Below are 19,635 nucleotides of genomic sequence, written 5' to 3' on the forward strand. Positions count from 1 at the left end.
AACGTATTAGATATATAGATAATGTACTTACTATATGCCAGGTACTGTGCTACATAATAGCTACTGCAGTTTCATGGACAATCCTTTTCTGTTCAAGTTTGTATATGGAAATGCCCATTTTATCTGGTGTTTGTTAAGTTCAGAATAAAAAAAATTCTTTTTTAAAAAAAATCAATGTGCTTTTATCAGCCTTCAAGAGAGCAATTCAGATTCACCCAGTTTCCCCAGTTCCCCTTCTGAGCAGAACCAGAGGCTTCTTCATTCCTTTGGAGATAGTTCAGGAGCTAAAGAAAATACTCACAGGTGCAATAACTGATAGTAACCAGTAGAACAAACCCAGTTGCCCTTTGTCAAAACTGCACAGAATGTGCCAAGGTTGACGCTCAAACTGAATGACAAGAGATTTCTCCATCCAAGGCCCTTTGTCACAGTGGAGTAGGTTAGAAACCTGCCATACTTTTAAATAGGAGTTGACATTAACTCTATAAACACAGACTAGCTGGTATGAAATCACAGACTAATTACTATAAAGGGAAGCCTGGGTTATTTCCAGATCAGCACCTTCAAGCTAGTCATAAAATCTAGTTCTTGGATTATCTTGCCTTTAAAAATATGGGCAAACCATGGTTACTAGATTATCAGAAAGAATACACTGGTCATGGCTGCATGTTTAGATGGTGGCTGTGGGCATCTTGACATAATGGATAAAGTGTTGGACTCAAAATCAGGGAGCCTTGGATTTTAATCTCACCTCTGGCATTTATTAGATATATGAACATGGGAAAATTCCCTAACTCCTGTAAGTCTCAGTTTCCTCTTTTATAAAATGTGGATAGTAATGCCTGTATTGTTGGGGAAGTACCTAGGATAGGGTGCTGAACCAGTTAGGAAGACCTGAGTTCAAATCCAGCCTCAGACATTTACCAGCTGTGTGACCCTGGGCAAGTCACTTAAGCCCTGTCTGCCTTAATTTCCTCATCTCTAAAATGGAGGTAATGATAACACTTAACTCTCTGTAAAGCACTTGGAAAACCTTAGCACTATACAAATGCTATTTATTATCATTATTACTATTACTCCATAAGATGGCTGTAAGACTTAAATAAGATGATGTATGTAAAACACTTTGAGAATTTTAATGTTATGAAATGTCAATTGTTATTGTTGTCATGTCTGCCTGTAAAATAAGTTTATATTTAATCATGATTGCTTAATGTGACTACTGTGAACTTCTCCTTCAGAAAGGGCTTGATACGATGCAATTTGAAAAATATTAACTAAGTGCCTACTATGTGAGAAGCACACTAGTAGAGAAGGTAATTTGATATTGTGGTGAAATTTCATCACTGTGGGCACTTTTTCATAAGCACAATTAGTAAGTCCTCAATGCTTTCTCATCCTGTGGACTTCTTTGTCCATTCTGTGGACAGGTTTATCTCCCAATGCTCCAATGTGGCAGAGGCCTTCCTCTGCTTGTTGAAAGCACCAGACGAGTCAATAAGAATTTATTAAACACCAACAATGTGTCAGAAACTGTGCTAAATGTTGATGATATAAATAAAGGCAAACACACACACACACACACACACACACACACACACACAAATGGTCCTGCCAAGAAACTTACAATCTAATGGGGAAGAGAATATGCAAACTACATATATACAAGATATAAACAGGATAAAATGGAGATTATTACAGAAGAAAGGCACTAGAATTAAGGGTGATTGGGAAAGACTTTATGTGGAAAGTGAGATTTTAGCTGGAACTAAAGAAAGCCAAGGAGGCCGGGAAATGGAGATGAGGAGAGAGAGCATTCCAGGTATGGGGGACAGCCGGTGAAAATGAACAATCGGGAGTTGGAATATCTTGGGCAGGGAACAACAAGGAGGCCAGTGTCACTGGCTCATAAAGTACACAGAGGTGAGTGAGGTATAAGAAAACAGGAAACATAGGAAGGGGACAGGTAACAAAAGGCTAGTATCCGACTAACCCACCAGCTTGTCTAGTCATGCGTATCCTTGACACCATCTTGTATGCCACTTCTCATGCACAAGTCATCATTACTTACATGCTGGAATCTATACCTTGCCCTTTCAGGAGTTTACCATTTTGATTCTTCTAAGATGATGGTATTTCTGTGATTTGCAATGAAATGGTATCACAAGAGGAATATCGGTGTGAAGGAGAGTACTTTCACAGTAGCAAGCAGTTTGGCATCATAGAAGGCATGATGTAATTTCCCAAAAATTCAGCCTACTGTCTTCCTTCTACTCATTTCTGGGCCCAACTCATTATTTATCTACAGCTCATATCCAAGATATGTATGTCAATTGGCTAACTGCCTGTCCACATAATCTGAGCAGTACGCATTCTGCATCCACTGTATTTTTTCATTGTGGTCTAATAGACTGTATTACTTGCATTCCTGTGGGTTTCACTGAAGGGATTCAGTGGCATTCTGTAGCTTGGTGCAATTCGAACAATATCATTCGTGAAGAGGTTGCTAATGGCAAACGACAACAACAACAACAGAAAAATGCTTTACATTTGTTATCTTATTTGAGATTTTTGGATTTGCAAACCATCATTAGTAAAGAATTCTTTTTTTTTTTAAATTCTGATCAGGATGTCTTCCAGGACACTGGAATTTCATGACCTTCGATCAGCAAATGTTTCCCTATTTTACAATTTACTTGATGTCAATACTCAGAATGCCCTGACAGAACTTATCTCTCATAGTCACATCTGGCACAGAGTGTACATTTGAACATAAGCATGGAACATATACCTTGTTTGAAAAGAACTTTCAAGGCTACGTTTTGTTCCACTAAGTCAGTTCTTTTTTGAAAAAGTCAATTAAAAAAATAGACACAGTTGAATTCTTCTTTCCCCAACATCTACCTCTCTGTCAATTGTGTGACTGTAAAGCTGTGGTCTGCTTTAAAAAGTGACCTTCAAAAGGCTGTTTATGTCATTCTTATTTTTAGAAAATGAAAGGCACTCTTGATGTGTGCATAGGCAGCTCATAAATAATAATAGCTGGTACAAACCTTACGGTTTACAAAGCACTTGACATACATTTGATCCTCACAACAACTCTGTGGGTAGATATTACAGGCATTATTGCCCCCCCCCTTTAAAGATGAGAAAGCTGAGGATTAGAGAAATTAAGTCTTAGAGGCAGGATTCAAACTCAAGTTTCTTCTGACTCACTCCACTTCTCTCTACCTTTTCCATTATGTGGTGATCTCTCAAAAACATGGCTTCTTAACTTTCTTTTTTTTTTTGCATCATGGGCCCCTTTGACAGTAAGTCTGGTGAAACCTATGGAGTTCTTCTCGAAGTAATATTTTTAGATCCATAGAATAAAATAAATAAGATTTCAAAGGAAATCAATTATATTGTAACACAGTTATCAAAATATTTTTAATATTTTATTTTTCCAATTATACATTAAAAACAATTTTAACATTAATTTTTAAAAATTTTGGTAAAGAACTGATAAATAGAAGTATGGATAGAATAATTTTACATACATATCTATTTGTATCTAATGTCAGCCATCTCTAGGGCAGGGGTTGGGGAAAGAAAAAAAGAAATTTACATAACAATTTTGTTGTATATTTAAAAGGAATAGCAAGTTGTGCATAGTAGATTTGCAGTTTCATATACAATAATCTTTTTTTATTGTATGTTTTGGAAATGCTTGTTTTATTCCATAAATTAAGAGGGAAAAAAAAGAAAAAGGACTACTGAACTGAAAAAAAAAACTGATTTCCAAATCTCTTTCTCCCTCTCTCCCCTCCCCTCTCATTGAGAAGGCAAGCAATTTGATATAAGTTATGTGCAGTCATGCAAATCATATTTTTCTATTAGTCATGTTGTGAAAGAAAACATAGACCAAAAAAAAAGGCAAGAAAAATAAAGTTTAAAAAAGTATACTTTGATCTAACAAAATATTAAAAAAAAACCCAACAAATTTATGGATCCCAGGTTAAGAAACAAAACAAAATTTTAATAGGGATGAGAAAGCAGACATATTAGAGAACAATTACTTCTCAATTAACTTTATAAATAAACAAATAAATAAAAGCAACATCTGTGATTCCCTTCCCCCCATCCTCATTCTTATGGATTCTTCTCTTTGAGAGATCTTGGAAAGCTACCCCTGATTTCCATTAAGACTGTGGCATCTCCTGCACAGCTCTTATCTGTATATATTTTTCAGTTCCACTTACTTTTCTTTATTTAATTTTCTTAAGTGTCATTACCCCTACTTTAATTAGCACCTTGGGTCCAAATATTGAAATTTAACTGACACTGATGAAAATACATAAAAATAAGGAAGGTCTATGCCATTTTTCATGTGCTATTTTTATTTGAGTTTCATCCACAATGGTTTTGAGGATAATCCAGATTAGCTAAATCTCATGCTTTTGTTTTCTACATGCTTATTTTTTCTTCCATAGGTTTTCCATGTTTTCTTTTCTTTTTTAAAAATTAAATTAAATTAATTTTGTTATATTTTAAGTTCCAAACTGTCTCCCTCTGCACCGTGCACTAGAGAAAAGGCCACCATTTGAGAGAGAAAGGGAAAAAGAGAAAGAGAGAGAGAGAAAGTAGATAGGGTCCTCTTATAGGTCCTTTGTAGTTGATTTAAGTATTTATAATACTCAAAATAACTTAGTCGTTCACAATTATTCTTCGAACAATATTGCTGTTACTATATACAGCATTCTCTTGGTTCTGCTCATTTCACTCTTTATTATTTCATGCAAAATTTTCATGTTTTTCTAAACTGCTCATAATTTCTTACAGTGCAGTAGTTTCCCATCACAATCCTATGCTACTACTTGTTCAGACATCAAATTAAATTAAATTAAATTAATTTTTTGTTACATTTTAAGATCCAAGCTGTTTCCCTTCTTCCTTCCCAATCCCACACTAGAGAAGGCAAACATTTGACACAGAAATATATATGAACCCATACAATACGTATTTCCATACGTTCTTTGTTTGGAGGTAGATAGCATCTTCCTTTCTAGATACTTTGTAGCTAATTTGAATATACATATAATTCAGAATAGGTTAGTCATTCACATTTTCTCTTTGAACAATATTGCTGTTAAGGTATACAATGTTCTTTTCTTTCTGTTCATTTCATTCTTCATTATTTCATGCATTTCATTTCTTAAAATCAACCAGCTTATCATTTCTTACAGCACAGTAGTATTCCATCATAATCACCCACCACAATTTCTTTAGCCATTCCTCAACTGATGGGCATCCCCTCAATTTTCAGTTCCTTGTCACCACAAAGAGCTGCCATAAATATGTTAGAACATACAGGTTCCTTTCCTTTTTTCCTGGATCACCTAGGGAAACAGACCTAATATTGGTATTGCCGGGTCAAAGGGTATATACAGTTTTATAACTCTTTGGGCATAATTCCAGACTGTTCTTTAAAATGGTTAGATCAGTTCACAGTTCCATCAACAGTATATTAATGTTCCAGTTTTTCTACATCCCCCATAACATTTGTTATTTTTCCCTTCTATCATTTTAGCCAATCTGATAAATGTGAGATGGCATTTCAAAGTTGTTTTAATTTTTATTTCTCTAATTAATGATTTAGAACATTTTTTCATGTGATTATATGTAGCTTTGATTTCTTCCTCCAAAAGCTGCCTGTTCATATCCTTTGACCATTTATCAATTGGAGAATGACTCATATTCTTGTAAATTTGATGAAGTTCTTTATATATTTGAGATATGAGACCTTTATCTGAGAAATTACCTACAAAATTTCCCCTCAATTTTCTGCTTTCCTTCTAATCTTGACTACATTGGTTTTATCCGTACAAAAACTTTAAAATTTAATATAATCAAAACTATCCATTTTATATCTCACAATACTCTCTGTCTCTTGTTTATTCATCAAATGTTCTGTTATCCATAAATCTGACAGGTAGTATGTTCCATGTGTCCCGCGACTAGCTCAGCTCACCACAAGAGCAAGGATCCTATACTAACTCTGAAGGAATAAGGCCAGCTTAACCTTCTATCTTGAATGCGCATTGATGAGGTGGGAGACAAGATGGAAGCAACTCCGTTTAATTTTTGAAAAGCATTCACTTAAGTAGTAAAGTAATAGGAACTTCTTATCAAGTTACAATGACATAGAGCTCATGCTGTGCTAAGGACAGTGCATGCACGTCTTGTGCACTTATCTGACTCCAATCTCAGAGAAACTGCTAATGACCATACAATAACTAGGGAAGTTAAAGATTGTTAAAGATCCATAGAATGGAGCACCGAACCAGGCGACCTTTGCTCATAGATCAGTCACCCGAGAGGGGCCTCCACCCATCAGTGAGACCTCATGAAGAGCCTGTAGCCCTCTACATCCTTACAGATCCCCATCAACTCCCCCTTTTTGTTTTTGTTGGAGACAGAGCATATGAAGCTCAGTCCCAAAGTCCTTTATCTGATTAGCTATGCACCTGAGCAAACACAGTCCAAAACACAGCATGGCCAGCAATAGCAAACATAATGGCAACAAAGAAGACAATAGAGACATAAGCCAATATCCAAGGTTATCAAAAGGGTTACAGAGTTTATCTAGCCAATCAAGTATATGTTGGGCAGTTTTATCTGGCATCAAATCCTTATCAGCTGCCCTTGCAATATCTTTAACAATTTCGTATAAGTCATCAATATCCACTGCAATAGTAGAATTCCCAAACAGCCCATTTAGATGTCTATGTATTCTTTGCCAATCCCATTGGGATTTATTGTATTTAACATTGGTAAGGCAAATGAATTCATACCTATAATCACATTTCAAATGTGTTCTATATTCTAAAATATCCAATTCATCACCTATTCCGATAATGGTTTCCTTCATTCCCTCAAGTATATGGTAAAATTCATCATCTGTCTTCTTTTATGTTTGAAAACCCTTTGATACATTGCAAGCTAATTGATTCATAAAATCAGCTTGAACCATTTCATTTCTTGAGATAGATATAGATTGAGAGAAAGATACAGAAGCGGTTACAATAGCTATAAGTGAAACAATTCCTAATGCTACACATGAAATACATCTCTTTTTCCTAGCAACTACTAATTGATTACTTTGGTCTATTATTCCAAAAATATGATCAGAACGTGAGTCATACTAATCTTTGCTTTTCACAGGCACCAAGGCAAACTTTTGTTGTGTAATAACAAAAATAATTTGGTCTCCAATCTTGGTTCCTATACATTCAGACATCCTGCAATTAATACGAGTGGCATTATATTCCCCTGAATCCACAGCTGTTACATTAACATTCTGTGCTCTTCCCAACATAAGTGAATGATTACCGTTCAAACAAGCTCGCATTATCATATTATCATGGATGGTCCCTTGCAAATTCGTGATGTTTATGGGACCTAAGGCTGCCCATGCCTTCCACAACTGATTTTCAACCCCTCTGTCATGAAGGGAAACCCACTGAGGAAATGGTTGCCATAAGGTGTTAGGTGTAAATCCCTTGGGGTTATGGACATCAGCATGGAAAGCAGGTTGAAAAGGCACACAATTAGCACAGTGCTTAACAATTTCATGTGCTTGTGATTTTGTTATGCCATATAAAGTTCTTAAAGACCTAGCAGATAAATGTAATTTATTATGACTATTCCTTGCTATTTCCACATTCATTGTGAAAGACCTATCAACAATATCATTACCTTCAAAAATTGGTCCTGGGGCAAGAGTGTGGGAATGAACACGCAAAACATAAAATTTTTCTGTCCTATTCTGTATCGTAAGTTGTATATCATTAAGTAGCTGACATATATTGTTACCAGTATTTTTTATTACAGCAGTCTCTAGATGTTTTAGAATTCCTTCAACATATTTACTATCTGTGATAATATTCACTGGCTCCTCATACTTTTGAAATGCACAATAGACAGCATATAATTCATTCTGTTGTGTGGATAAAAAGGGTGTTTCAATCACATGTAACTCCTTTCTTTTAGGGCACCAGATAGAGGCCTTATTCATCTTTGTGGCATTAGTAAAGACATTAATCCCATGTACAGATTCACCTGCTGTAAGTGTGGGTTGTATCCAAGGCCAATTCTCAAGGATTGCATGATATTTAAAGGGTTTTCCATACACAAGTTTCAAATTGATATTCACTTGCCAGTTAGGCATTGTTTGTATTGCTGTTTCAATCATTTGTTGAGAAAATGGAAGGTGTATGACTTCCAGATGTGTGCCACATAATGTTAAACACCTGTTGTCAATTTTATGTATTAAGTCCCCTATCAAGGCCATATAATTATTTAAAGTATTTTTGGCTGAGATGGTAAATATGCTCATTCTAAAAAGCCTTTGTTTCTGATGTATCACTGCCGTTGGAGAATTTGGAGTGTTAAATATAGAAGCCTCCACACTTTCATGCCTATCAATCCTGTTTGTGTGTGCTCCAACTACTTGTTCCTGAATATACAACAATGTGTGTTTCGCATCAGGGGTCAGTATTCGGGGTGAATCTAATTGAGGATCACCTCTAAGGCAATAATATAAAGGTATCAATTCATAATTTGGAATGCCTATCTGCGACCAAAGCCACTGTATATCTCCTATAAGTTTCTGAAAATCATTAAGTGTTTTCAACTTTTGTAGGTCTATTTTTGAGGATGTAGACTATTTTTTCTTGAAGTATCTGGTGACCTAAATATTGATATGGGGTGTTGAATTTTTTCTGGGGCTATTTGAAGCCCATGACTTTGCAACAAATTTTGTATTTTTAACAAGATTTCTTTCAACACTTCAGGATTGGGATGAGCACATAAAATGTCATCCATGTAATGCATCATTTTTAGCTTTTTGTAATGGAATAATAAAAAAGCAATCTTTTAAATCAATAACTGTCAACGGCTAGGAAGTCATAAAGCATCGTTAATTTTCCTGACTTCTTTGCAATAAAAACAGGTGAATTTTAAGGAACCCAAACAAGTTCATTAGATTTCATTTTGTATTTTGTCAGTTTTATGGATAGAAAAAGCACAAACAGTGGGCAGGAGAAAATAACAGCTCTCAGTAAATGTAAAATATCACGCCCACAAATTAAGGGGAAATGAATTGAGTTTTAGCTATCTGTTATCCTAGTAGTTTAACTTCATCTTAAAATAATTGATTAGTGGTGATTTATTAGGCAAGCTAAAAGTAATTAATATATGTAAAAATTATTAAAAATTATCAAGGAATCTTGATTAATTTGTACCATTTTGGTGGTATACCTGCAGATTGCAGAACAATACACCCAAAGTAAGCAAAGGGTGACACCTCTGTACCTTTCAGGGGTAATTATAAATCTATGAGACTGAAAGGCTTGTTGACTAAAAGCTTGTTAAAACTTGGGCATTAATAAGAAAAGTTTGGTAGTAGTAGGACAACTGCAAAGTTTATCATCCATACAATAAATTATTTTTGTCTGGGAATATTTCTGACTAACAAGTTTAATAGTGTGATGAACAAAATTTCAGCACATGGTAAGAAACATTCCTCCTTAAAGGATCATAATAGGGAAAATGGGAAATACTGATTTAATGAGACAACCATACCCAAATTCAAGCTCAAAACAAAGTTAATTATAGTTCTAAGAGTCTTTTACCTCAAGCAGTAAGTTTCACTGATTATGGCTTAAAGCCAGATACAGTTAATTATTTTCATAGAAGTTCAATAATCAACAAAGATTTACTAGGACTCACATATATAAGAAATTTTACTTAACATCCTTTCTTTCCCACATTTAAACTTGTCTTGGTGAAAAAGCCAATTATTAGAAATATTTATATAAAGTTGCAATTTCTCAGTAAGCTAAATGAATTGTTTAGGAACTCAATAACATAAACAAATTCTTCTCTCAGAGCAGACGACCTTGACACATAGCTGGTAGGAGCTTTTGGCAAGCTTACAAAGTTAAGGGAATTGCCTTGTGCCCCTCCTTTTCACTCAGAAGTAATTAAGAATTCTAGGTCTTAGCTTTAAAACAGTGACTTCAAATAACTTAGTTAACAATTTTGGTAATTTTCATGAGTGATAGTTAAATTTTTAGCTCTAAGCTGTTCTTTAATCATAGGTAAAGATAGAAATACCTGATTTTCTAAATGACAGTTATAAAACATCATAGAACAAGATTAACCGGACTTGGTAAAATAATTAGGTGGATTTACACAGTTATCTCACTACCTTTCAGTTTCTTTTAGTTCACGTTTTAATAACATCAATTATTAAAAATTGCTTGATATACACATAAAAGTGTACCAATTTGTAATGAGACTAGATTTTTAAAACTTGAAACATGCATATTGCTAATGTGAATGAACTAAATTATCTTTAGATTGTGTTCCAAATTTAAAAACTTTTCTTTTTGATTGAAGAGGAAAACTCCTCCTTATCTCTCCTTCTTTCTCCCCCACCCCAACCTGGCCAGGGTTGTAATTCGAGAGAAAGGAACAGAATATTTTTCAACATAATCTTTCAATCTTACACCCAAAGCTTTGGCCAGAGCTTTAGAATGCAAAAAAGAAAGAGAATTTTTTTCTCCAAAAGTTTCCAAATCTTTTACTCTCAAATTATCTATTTCTGCTATTCATGCAAACAGATTATACTATTCTTTCCACCCATACTTTTCTTATTCCTGTATGTTTAAACTTTCTTGCCTTTTATCAAATTATATAACCTAAATAATGAAGTACTTTTTCTCCCATTCTCTCCCCCATCTACCCGCTCCCGGGGAAATGCAGCTGGTATTAGGGAGGGGGAAGGGGAGAAAGTCACTAACAGCATTTCAAAATCCAGTTGCAGCCCTTGGCTGCCTGGCAGTAAAAGATTAAACAGATCACACAGACATTAATCACATACCATCATTCACACAGACACAGACAAACATAGAACAAAATGACAGGGAGAATCCAAAAGCGAGAAACTTGTCAGAAATTCCCTACACAAATGAAATAATACTATTTTTATTTTATTTTATCTTTTCTTTTCATGGTATTCTAAAACCAGGCAAAATCTTTCTTAAGGTTTTGGTTTTTATAAAAGGAAATCTTTTCACTTTGTAATACTCCACAATGTCTACAATATGGTGCTGTGACTACACGTTTCTTTTCTACTTCCCCTTGGGGATTTTTGAAATTCCTCGAGGTGGGATTTATGAAATTCCTCATGGCACATGGCAGGAGCTTCTTTTGTTCTCACAGCTCCTAAAACTTCCTCATTCTTTGTGCAGCTAATATCCTCCCATGGGGGAGGGGGTTCTGACCATTCCTCTATCTGCTCTGTTCTTAATTCAGCTAAAGCAGGATATAACCTATAAATCTTGGATATGTTCTCTCTCTCTCTCAGGAGATCCAGCTCTACTATTATTAGGCAAGCACAACAAGGAAGTTGTTTGAGTACAGGCAGGGAACTTTCTTTTCTCACCCTGTATTTCAGCTTGCAAGCCCATTTTTATAAGATTACAGATAGTAAAAGTACCCAGAGGGACTGATTTTGGGCCTTTGGTGTTATAAAATTCTGTCAATTGTTCTCCCACTATTTTCCATTGTTCTAAATTTAAATTCGCTTCTCTGGGGTACCATGGAGATTTTATATCAATAATATCTAGAAACTCTTATTTTCTTAGGAGTGACCGAGCACCCCTGTTCCTCAATCATTTTATATATTACTCTAACATTCTGTTCCTTATCTGAGAATTTACCTAGATTTTGCCTCATGATAAGGCTTTTGTCTTACGTCTCTGTAGTCTTCTGCCACGGGATACGATTCGGAGACCTCTCACAAGGCTGCCTGGCTCCAACACACCTCGGTGTCTTGATGTGGGTGTCGCGTCTTCTGGGTCCAGACGTTTCCCGACTGTTTCATGCAGCTGTCTTACTCTCCGTATGTTCTTCACGGCAGCAGTGCAGCCCCACCGTTGGGCGCCAGTTGTCGCGCAACTAGCTCAGCGCACCACAAGAGCAAGGATCCTATGCTAACTCTGAAGGGATGAGGCCAGCTTAACTTTCTATCTCGAATGCGCATTGATGAGGTGGGAGACAAGATGGAAGCAACTCCGTTTAATTTTCGCAAAGCATTCACTTAAGTAGTAAAGTAACAGGAACTTCTTATCAAGTTACAATGACATAGAGCTCATGCTGTGCTAAGGACAGTGCATGCACGTCTTGTGCACTTATCTGACTCCAATCTCAGAGAAACTGCTAATGACCATACAATAACTAGGGGAGTTAAAGATTGTTAAAGATCCATAGAATGGAGCACCGAACCAGGCGACCTTTGCTCATAGATCAGTCACCTGAGAAGGGCCTCCGCCCATCAGTGAGACCTCATGAAGAGCCTGTAGCCCTCTACATCCTTACAGATTCCCAACATCCATGCTCTTCTCATTTACTCATCATATCTTATTTTATGTCTAGATCATGTACCATTTTGACTTTATCTTGGTAAATGGTATAATATATTGGTCTATAACTAATTTCTGCCAGGTTGCTTTCCAGTTTTCCCAACAATTTTTATCAAACAGTGCATTCTTTTCCTGAAAGCTTAAATCTTTACATTTATCAAACACGAAGTTACTATTATCATTTACTACTATGTATTATATGTCTATTCTGTTCCACTGATCCACATTTTTATTTCTTAGCCAGTACCAGATAGTCTTGATAATTACTGCCAAGTAATTACCAAAAAGGCCAAGGTCCCCTACTATTTATTGAGCCATCTCCATTCTGATTGATATCTGCCTATGGGACAGAGATGGCTCCTGAGGAGAAAATGAGCTCCCTCACATCAATCCAATTCATTTGCCTATAATAGCATCATCTCCCTGATGTCATAGTCCTCTTCAAGAATGAAGGACAAGCAACAACAACATATTTTAAGATCTGGTATTGCTAAACCTCCTTTCTTTACATTTTTTCCATTAATTCCTTGATATTCTTTTATTCTTCCAAATGAATTTTGTTATTATTTTTTCTATCTCAATAAAATAAGTTTTTTGGGGGTAAGTTTCCATGTTTTCAAAATAGTAACTAGTATCTCAATATTTAGAAATGGGAAAGATCTTGGAGATCTTCTAATCCAACCTACTATTTTGAAGATGGGAAACTGAGGCCCAGAGGGGTTAAGTCATTTACCCAAGGTCACACAGGTAATAAATAACAAAGCTGCAATTCAGGCCCAGGTCCTATGACTTTAAATCTAGTGTTTGTTCTACTACCCCAGACTGCTACTCTTCCTACATGTCTTCTCTAGCATCACTTTTGCATTCCCTGTCTACACATGGCTGCCTCCAAAGCCTGCTTCTTAGATTCAGAAGTTGAAAGTTCAGATTCTGATCAAAACAACTGCCAAACCTCACCTCTACTTTATTTATTTTGCAAATGAGTGTTTACTCTAAATTGATGCTGCTATTGGCAGCCACATCTCTCTTTTTAGAAAGAAGATTAAATGTTTGCTGACTGAAATTTTTTGGCTATCTCATTATGGCAACTATTTCCCATGGTTTAAACTTCTCTAAGCAATAATTGAAGCAGATACTTACTATTAATGCTTTCCTTTTGCTAGGATCTGGAGACCCTCACCAGGAGAAGATGGTACATTTCCCACCTCTCTCCTTCTAGAAGTTGTTGTTCAGTCCTTTCAGTCATGTCCAACTTTTTGTGACCTGATTTGGGGGTTTCTTGGCAAAGATACTGGAGTGGTTTGCCATTGAGGCAAATAGGGTTAAGTGACTTGCCCAGGGTCACACAGCTGTAAACGTCTGAGACCAGATTTGAACTCATGAAGATTAGTCTTCCTGACTCTAGGCCAGCACTGTATCTACTGAACCATCTAGCTGCCTCCTGGGCAATTTGAGGAATCCATCTCCTCTGGGGAGAGATGGAGGATAGAATAATAATGGGGAGAGAGTAAAAGGCAATCATTCAAATTCTAAGACTCAGTCAGTGGTGGAGTGCAGATTAGAGTCAATAGGTCTATGGTGTAAGATTTAGGGATGTATAGTTCATATATAAAAAATGGCTTAAGAATAGTGGTGTTGCAGGGGCAGGCTTGTAGCTAAAAAGAACACCATCAGAAGCTTGTCAAAAACCACTATTAGAGGCTTGTCTAATATGGTCTAGTTAAAAAGTTGGCCTCCTGGGAGAACACATGAACATCATTTTAACATCAGGAGAAGCCCTGAAACCAAAGGCAGCAATGACGAACAGCTTAAGGGGGCTGGGTGATGATCAGCACCCTGGAGAAGAGTTGAACTGTGGAGGTCAGTAAAGCAAAATAAGAAGTGAGCTGTAGGCATGAAGCTGTGTGCCCTGAGGGGAACATAACATTCTGTGAACAGAAGAAAGGTGCCGTTGCTTGGCAGACAGGGAGAAAAATAGCAGCATTGATCTGGAGCAATAACCAATGACTTGCAGAAGGCAAACAACATGGTGTAGAGAGCAGAGCTATGGGGAGTGACATTGATTCAGGAGAACAAATCCACGCTACCCCTAGTGAGAGCACTCCTCAGATGAGTACTGTCAGTTATTTAAATGTTCAGGTGAAAGTAAGAGGGGCTCACCTTCCATGGGTTCAGATGGGAGCCCTATCTGTTTCCATTAATTTATAAATAAAACCTTGCGAGTTCATGTGCTTTTAAGTGGCGCTGGTAACTACTCTTGGGAATTCCAGATACTCAGTTTCCCAGATCATCTTTCCTCTTTAGCTTCTGTCTCTTTCAACAAGTATCCTTCTTGCTGCTCATTCCACTCGGCACTTTTGGTTTAAATCTCAAAACTTTCCTTCTGTTTTAAAATTTATTTTATTTTTTTCTTCAATTTACAAAAATCTATTTTCCTTCCCATCTCTCCTGCCTTAGAGGGGAAAAAAAGAAAATCATTGTAATAAATATGCATAGTCAAGCAAAACAAACTCCCTCAACGACCATGTTCAAAAAGTGTCTCATTCTATATCCTGAGTCCATCACTCGCCATGAAATGGGTAACATGTTTTATCATAGGTTTTCTGGAATAGTGAGCTGTCACAGAGTTTATCAAAGTTCATGTTTTTCAAAACTTACTTTACAATGTTTTTGTTATTATATAAATTGTTCTCCTGGTTCTTCTCACTTAACTCTAATTACTTCATACCATAGTCTTCCCAGGTTGCTTTGAAACCATCCCTTGCATAATTTCTTAAAGCACAATTGTATTTGGTTCCATTCAAATACCATAACTTGCTCAGCCATTTCACATTTGATGGGTAACCTCCTTAATTTCCAGTTTTTTGCAACTCTAAAAAGAACTGATACATATATTAGTAGATAGATATGTATATAGATATATCTCTGCCTTTTTAAAAAAGGAATATAAATGGGCAGTTTTCATAGAAATACTTGCTACATGAAAAAAATGCTCCAAATAATTTTTCTATGTTTTTATGAATTTCTCTATGCCTTTATCCTCTGCAATGGAAGTTGGTACATGAGTAGTGGTTGACTTCCAGGTGATCTGTTTGCTTACACTCATCATGAGCACTTTAAGATAATAGGACCAAAGTTTTTCAAGAAATTTTTTTCCTTCTGGATTTTGGCTGCATGATAAAACTGCCTATCTATTTGGAATATAGGCCTAGTAGTGGTATCTCTGGGTCTAGGTGTATAATTCCAATTTTGTCATAGTTCCAAATGGCTTCCCAAAATGACTAGACTAATTCACAGCTCCCCTGGCAGTACATTAATGTCTGTTTTCCAGTAGCTCTTCCAATATTTGCTCTTTTCCTTTTTTGGGGGAGGGGGATCAACTTTCTCAATCTGAGGGGTATAAAGTAGAACCTCAGTTTCCTTAATTTGCATTTCTATCATTATTAGTGATTTGGATCATTTTTTATGTGGCTTATATTTCTTCCTTTGAAGACTGTCCATTTATATCCCTAAACCTATTTTTTAAATCAGATTTACATTCACTGCCCTCAGGTCCTCACCTCTTCTCTTAGAGCCCATTTCCATCTGGCCAAAGTCTGCTCTTCACTGTCCTGTCTCTGTCAGTCAGCCATAATATTAATGGCTATCAGGACACACAAAATAACTGTTTTTACAGTGTTAGAATGAGAAACAACTCTAGTCATCCCCCAATTTATGAACAAATTGTGTTCTGAAAATTCTTTCTTAAGTCAGTTGCTTGGAACTAGCTGCATTTTCCCATACAAATCAGGTTATAAATAGTAGTTAGGTTCCCAGGACGGCTCACAAGAAGCTCGGTTAGCCCATAACATCACTGATGTTATTCTGATACCTATTTGGAGGGCAGAAGTGACCCTAGGTCTTGGAATGCTATGCTATCAGAGGACAAATTAAGATAAGTCTAGCCAAGCTGGAAAGACTTTGAATAGTGGCCCATCAGTGGACTTTAGGTAGGTTGTTCAAGCAAGCTAGAGTTGGAAAGATGCCTAGCCAGAGGGCTAGCCACCACCATAAATGTCATGCCGATGCCAGTTTACGAAATCACCAACTAAGGCTTAGGAGAGGTCAAGATCTACATTGACTGCCTCACAAAAAAAAAAAAAAAGAAAAGAAAAAAGAAAGATCTACATCAACAGAGAGAGTATCCACAGTGACAAAATCACAGATCCCTGAAATAAGGAAATGTAGACAAATTATGGAATTTATAGTTGTAACTCATAATTACAGAGAACTTCATGATTCACAAATGCTTTCCCACTTAGAACCTGCAAGATAGATAGAATAAATATTCTTATTATTCCCATTTTATACAGACAGTAAATGAAAGATCTGGGAATCACACCCTACCCAAAGCCCAAGTCTTCTGACTATGCTCTTCCCATTACGTCATTTTGGAGAAGGAGCATGAAGGGATCAGAGAGATTAAATGATTTTTCCATAGTCACATGTAATATTATAGGAACCAAGATTGGACTGCATGTCTTCTCATTCCAAGTCTGATGATCTTTTTTTAATTTTATTGATTTATTTTGATTTATCAACAATCACTTCCATATGCTTTTGAGTTGAAAAATTTTCTCCCCCTTCCTCTCCCCAACCCTCCCCAAGACTGCGCACAATCTGATATAGGCTTTACATTTACATACCCATTAAGCATATTTTCACATTAGTGAAGTTGTAAGTAAAAACTAAAACCAATAGGAGAAACCATCTGGTGATCTTTCCATAACACCATGATACTTCTGTATATAATAAAGCATAATACACAGAGCTCTGAAGTGGTAATAGACAGTTTTAAAAAATATTTTATTGATATCTATTTACTTGCATTGCTTAAATGTCCCTCTATATCCCTCCATCTACCTTCCCAGAGAGGTAGCTGATGAAATAAAGATTTTTTTAATAAAAAAGAAAAAGAGAAAAAGACTAATACTAAAACTAACCAATACATTGTGGGGAAAATCTGACAATATATTCAATGTTATACACTTAAAGACCTCTTACTTCTGCAAAGGAGAGAGAAAGGGTCTTCTCATCTGTCTTCTTTGGGTTCATGCTTGTTTTTTGTAATTTCAATTGTTTTGTTGTTGATCTTTGCATTTACATTGTTGTTCTAACTTTGTATATTGCTTTCTTGGTTCTTCTTACTTCCTCTTCATTAATTCATGTCTTTCCATGCTTGTATGTATTCAATAATAGCCTCTTAATTATATTTATGACATTGTCTATATAACAAAATGTAGTCCAAGTTAAAGCTCAGGACCCTAGAAGCACACTTCCCCTCAAAGGCAGCTCTAGCAGTATGTTTAGGGAATTCCCCTTCTAGCCTCACTGCCAGCGGCTCAGCAGCAAGAATGAAGATTCCTATTACCAAGGAACAGTAGGATTATATCTTTCTTGTGGAATGCACTTCTGAGATTCCAGGCAATAGCTGAACATAGCTACTTTATATAAAAATAGAAGCTTTTTATTAACTTGCTAGAAAGCTGCTTACATAAGAGTGAGGAAAATGTTCATTTTCAAGCCTAGAAAGAAATAGAATCTCTTACACATATACACTCATATGCTACTTTTTAATGACTAATCTTTGACACAGTTCTGTTCGATCATTTAATGATAGTAATAATAGCTAATATTTACATAGTGTTTTAAACTTTAGCAAAATGCTTCATAAATTTTTACCTCCTTTGTTCATCACAACAACTCCGGGAGGTAGGTGATACTATTATTCCCCTTTCACCGACAAGAAAACTGAGGGAAAAGCAAGTGACTTAGCCAGGGTCACAGAGCTAGTAAGTATTTGAGATAGAACTCAAACTCAGGTCTTCTTTACTTCAAGTCCCACGTTCAATCCACTATGCCACCCAAAGAAATAAGTGTGATCAAACAATGGTATGTAATCCTTATTTTTTAAAAAAGAAATTAGACCTTTCAATTAAATCAGTTGCATTTAAGCTTCATTTTCTTGAGGATGCCAAGTATCCAGAATACCTATAATTCTCAGTTTCCTATTCATCCTAACATAACAACTCTCATTTATGTGGCACACTGCAAATCACTTACCTCACAGCAACTCTATTTAGTACAAATATGTAGTATCCAAGTAGTACAAATATTATTATCTCTACTAGGTAGAAAAAATTGATAGAATAGATAAATAGGATAGATAGAATAAATTGATAAATAGAATAGAATAGATTAGATAGATAGATAGATAATGGATAGAGATTGACAGACAAATAGATAGATAGATAGATAGATAGATAGATAGATAGATAGATAGATAGATAGATAGATAGATAGACAAAGAAACTAAAGTACAGTGGCTTGTTAACAGTCACACAGTTAGTGTCTAAAGCAGAATTTGTATCTATGTCTACTGACTTGGTTGAAGGAACTGGGGATATATATAGCCAAGAGAAGAGAAGATTTGAGGGGGATATGATTCAACTATTTGAAAAGTTATCTCTATAAAAGTGGCAGTAGAGAGAGCTGTGGCTATAGAGTCAGAGGATCTGAGTTAAAGTAACATTTCTGTTACTTTACTATTATGTAACTGGGGAAGTCCCTTAAGCTCCACCTGAGCCTCTGTTTCCTTGTTTGTAAAATGAAGGGCTCTCACTAGATGTCCTCTAAGGTCCCTTCCAGCTCTCACTCTGGGACTCAGTGACCTGTGTCTGGTCCCAGGGGGGCATAACTTGCCTTATGAGTGGAAATTGCAAGGATGACAACTTAGGTTTGACACTAAGAAAAGCATCCTAACAATTGTGGCTGTCCAAAAGTGAGGAGGACTGCCCTAAGAGGGAATGGATTCTCTTGGTCTTCTTTAAACAAACTTTAGACGTTGTCTTGTCAAGTGTGATGTAGAAATGACTTTTCAGGCATGGTCTAGACAGAGCAAAGGCCCTTCTCCTGGGCTCTATGACCTTGTTTTGAAAATTCCAATATGATTGGTTTCCTTTGTCAACCTATGTCCTTTTATTTTATGCATTTAAAAACGTCATTCTGAGAAGAGGTCCTCATGCTTACCCAGACTACTAGAGGGATTTATGACATAGTTGAATCACTTGTATTTAATAGGAATACTTAAAATATTCTTCAATGAAAAAAAAAACTGGTTAAGAAT

The sequence above is a fragment of the Phascolarctos cinereus genome, unplaced genomic scaffold (assembly GCF_003287225.1).
Source record: "Phascolarctos cinereus isolate Bilbo 61053 unplaced genomic scaffold, phaCin_HiC Scaffold_7;HRSCAF=346, whole genome shotgun sequence".
NCBI classification, from domain to species: Eukaryota; Metazoa; Chordata; class Mammalia; order Diprotodontia; family Phascolarctidae; genus Phascolarctos; species Phascolarctos cinereus.